Here is a 4,958-nt window from a genome sequence, read left to right on the forward strand (position 1 = left end):
ATGGGAAATGTAGTTGTTAACTTGCTCCGCTGTGGAACATCCACACGCACGCAATCAATCAATCAAGTATTCAATCAACCTACATAATTTTAGAATCAAGTAGGCTACACTGGAGTGTAGCGGCAGGCTGGCAGCCTATATTTTCTGTAGCCTACTCCTTCTACAAAGGTGTACAAAGGACACCTATATCTATTTGAGACTAGTGACTTGTATCATCCCTGTCATTCGACTAAAATAAATAATAAATAATGTCACTTATAACGCTAGCCAAATTGACCCAATAACTGTACCGCCGGCGCCTACATAGCCAGCGCCGTTTGACCGTATCATATCATAGCATAGCCTTAGCCTATCCCTCTCTCTCTCTCTCTCTCTCTCACACACACACACACACAGTCACACACACGCATAATTGTACAATTGTAATACCTACCACCATAATGCAACGCAACCCACACACTCGTACATTCCATCCCTAGCCCTGGTCCAGTGCTTACAGCGAGTCTCTCACTAGACTCGCTGTAAGCACTGGACCAGGGCTAATTCCATCCCCTGCACCCACGTGGCATTTCAGGTTCTAAATTAAGTTAGGGACGGGTTGGAGTTCACTGCCAGTGCCACTGCCAGCACAGCCAGGCCTAGTACTCTATATCTATTGACTGTCCCACCCATCCACTACTAGTGACGTCACGTCTATTGGACTGGACAAAACTCCAAGCTATTTTAAAACCCAGAATGTTGCCTTGCCGACCGACCGTTGCCGAACTGTTTACCAGACTGAGAATGTGTAGACACTGCTCCCTTTGCTGCATTAACGCAGTCTCCCCCCTCCTCTCTCTCTCTCTCTCTCTCTCTCTCTCTCTCTCACACACACACACACACACACACACACACACACACACACACACACATGCGGGCATGAGTGTCATCATTCATTTACATTGACAACATAACAAATTGAAATTAAATTATTATAACTATAGTATTTGATCCAATCCATCAACAACATGCAACGTGCCAAAATGTCATGTCTTGGTCTCTGAGACCATCTATCTGATTCTGACACAGACCCTAACAGGAGCCCTCATACAAGGTTTCTTCAACTATGCATGTGTAACGCCCAGGATTCGAACTCGGGCCTCTCGCCTCTCGCGTGAAAGGGATATCCCCTGGACCGGGGGAGATATTAGACCTTTGAGGCCATCAGGCAGAGGCTCTGAGCCACTCAGAGGGTGGCTGTGTTAGACTGGTGGGGACTCGCAACTCGCCTCTCAGTTCTCCCATATAGTTAAAGTAAAAACTGTCAGTCACACACACACACACACACACACACACACACACACACACACACACACACACACACACACACACACACACACACACACACACACACACACACACACACACACACACACACACTCAGTGCTGCAGTTGAGAGGAAAGGTGAGAGATGCATGCTGTTGATATTTTATGAAGGGGGGAAAAAGGCAGAACATTTTCGAATGGGGGGTGCCCCGTCCCTGCAGGCTACTACTTGGCCTCACTCCCCGAACCCACCTCACCCTTGCCCACTTTGACAGGCTGGAATGGCTTAGGGTTGACGACAGAGTACAGCATCTTGCAATTCGTCCAGTCCACAAGATTCGATACACCACCAAGGTACCTGTCTAAATACTTCCTTAATATCAGCAAAGTCCACACCCACAACACCAGAGGGAGTTCAACAAACCCAGAAACCCAGTGTGAAACCCAGATTCGGCACAAACAAGGGACTCCCTTGACTTCTTCAAAACCGTATGTTTGTACATCTCTAAATGTTATGATGAATTGAACATGGTGGACCATATTGTAAACAAGTGTAATGCTTTATGGTGTCGTCCACAGTTTTGTATTGAGTTTCTGCTTGAATGTACTGTAATTCTCCAATCTGTTAATAAATACTTCAATCAATCAATCAGTAGAGATCACAGATCAGTCAGTGTCAGTCCATCAACAGACCTCAGGGCAAATACTGAACACCAACTGGTTTTCTCAGTCTCTGTCTCCCTCTAGCAGCAGAAAACAACAACACACACAAGCGCACATGCTCATATCTGGTAAATCCATCCATCCATCCATCCATCCATCCATCCATCCATCCATCCATCCATTCATTCATTAATTCATTCATTCATTCATTCATCAATAATATCATTCATACTACATACCATAGTAACATGTAACTATTTCATATCCTAGAGTCAATAAAACACTTTCATGAATACAGAGTGTCCTATTTCTCCTCCAGATGATGAAAGCAAAACATCAATGTTAAATATCAATGTGTGTGTGTGTGTGTGTGTGTGTGTGTGTGTGTGTGTGTGTGTGTGTGTGTGTGTGTGTGTGTGTGTGTGTGTGTGTGTGTGTGTGTGTTATAAACTGTAGCTCTGTTTCCACCACATTTTGTTTGCAGTGGTTGTATTCTAGTGTCTAGAACAGTGGGTGTGTTCCCTTGTGAGCGGGGTCTGCCTGTGGCGGCCTTTTTCTATTGCAACTAAGACTGTGTTCACTGAGTCTGTACCTACTACCTAGTCAAGGCTCAGGACTCAGGTATTCTCATTCTGACAGTGTTTATTCTCTTTTTAGTTCTAGGTGCATTCCATTTTGCTTTGGTTTTGGGTTGTCTCTTTCCAGTATGTCAGGTAGCTCTCAATGAGTTTTCCGTGAAATTCCGTCGTCGGTAGTTTGTGAACACGGTCCCTGCCCAGTTATTCTTCCTTGGCTCCAAATTCAATTTGGTTTTGATTGATGAAAATGCCTGCACAACCAATCGTTGATTTCTTTCTTTCTTTCTTTCTTTCTTTCTTTCTTTCTTTCTTTCTTTCTTTCTTTCTTTTTGTTCTTTCTCTGCTGCATGTCTTTCTCCCTCTTTCCTGTCTGTCTTCACTGTAACTATCAATAAAGGCACAAAAGCCAAAACAAATAATACAAAAATAAAGTAGTCACAATACAATAAAATTAAAGATACAAAATATATTAAAATAATCTCAATAAACATTTCTGTACTTCTTAAAAATGTATTTCTTATATTGATGTTTAAACTGTGGCATACTATTTTATCTCTTCCTGTAGTTTATTCCAGAGTAACCCTGTGACTTTAACAACAATTTGTGTGCTCAAGATACCCAACATTGTGAACTATCCTTGTGAACATTGTGAACTATGCTATTCATGGTTCAATATGTTCCTTATTTACCGCCTCTACAAGCAGCTGCAGGTCCTCCCCGGAACAAAACATATTTGTGTCCTCAGCGAAAACAACAAAATTCAAGTCATGTGAAACTCTACAAATATCATTAATACTGGTATATAACATACATAGCTTGGGGCCCAACACTGACCCCTGGGGGACAGTATATGTACATACATACATATATGTATGTATGTATACGTATGTATGTATGTATGTATGTATGTATGTATGTATGTATGTATGTATGTATGTATGTATGTATGTATGTATGTATCAAAAAATAATTAAGTCAATACATTTTTCCACTTTTCATCTAGTTAATTCCTCTGTTAACTCTGTTAAAGCCATTGATGTTGATCTGGCTGATCTAAAGTAATTATTTTCATTTCATTTTCAATGAAATTGTCCAGTCTTGCTACAAAAACATTTTCAAGTAACTGAGACAGAGTAGCCTTAGTAAAAGCCTTAGTAAAATTCTGTTTGTCACCAGCTTTATTTATTGGGATGACTTTGGCAGCTGTCTTCATTTTTTCTGGAAATATTCCTGTTCTAAAAGATACATTACAATATCGGTTAGTGGATCTTCTATTCCATCGATTACTTTCTTTACTAACTGCAGTCAATATCATTCCAAACATATCATGTTTTGTCTTTACACTTATTTACAATAGGCCTATTTATTATTTCCTTATTTTCTGTACTTGAGTTTGGATTTCTCTCTCTATATAGCCAGCACAACTCTTCCCAGGCAGATGTGCTTTTTATTTCATGTGCAAGCTTTAAACCCACATTAACAAATAACTTATTGAAACCATCAACCACCTCATTCATATTGCTAATACTGTTATTCGCAATCCATTGCCAGCAGGAACAACAATGGCGACAGCAAGCAACACCGCCTCATTCTTGTTCATACGTGGAAGGCTTTGATGAGTTGGCCGTCATGGATCACCCTGCAGGTCATTCCCTCATGGGTGTTTTTGATGATGTTGGTGTCTGTGCTCTGGTGCTCTGTAGTGTCTGAGAAACGTCCAGGGGGTCTCTCAATTAAGTTATTGCGAGTTCCACTCTGCTCCAGGATAATGCACAGTCTTGCAATCTGATCTATTCAAGATAAGTCCTTGCGGAAGCCAGCCAGCTGGTGGTCTCGGAGCTGAGGATGTCCTTCATTCTTTCCAGTATGATTCTGTGGAAAACTTTGAGGAGGTCTGTGTGGACTGTGAAGCTTAATTCATGCTATACAGTGTGATTTGGGAATATATATATTCCCAATATATATATATATATATATATATATATATATATATATATATATATATATATGTGTGTGTTTTTAGTTTAGTTTAGTTTGGGTTTAGAATTCCTAACACCCATGAATTCATTACAACACTTTTGGTGAAAGTGACAGATAATCTTTGACATTACTGTTCTCTGTGGTTCTACTCCCACTGTTCTTTGACTTTGTAGGACAAAGCTACTGTTAATTGTTCAGTGACATTCCACAGCGGACAGTCTCTCCCTTACAGCGTGTGTCTGTCTGTATTCTGTGCGCCTCCCATCTGGTAGAAGCCATTAATTATTTACTCCAATCTTACATCCAGCCAGTCGACTGCTGGTTTGCTCTGGACAAGACAAGACCACTTCCTGTCCCTAGGACAATAGAACCATTTCCTGTGGTGGGGGTTGGGGTGGGCGGTGGGTGCAGAAGAGGTAGAAGGCGCACAGG

Source organism: Electrona antarctica (assembly GCF_951216825.1).
Source record: "Electrona antarctica genome assembly, chromosome: 4".
NCBI classification, from domain to species: domain Eukaryota; kingdom Metazoa; phylum Chordata; class Actinopteri; order Myctophiformes; family Myctophidae; genus Electrona; species Electrona antarctica.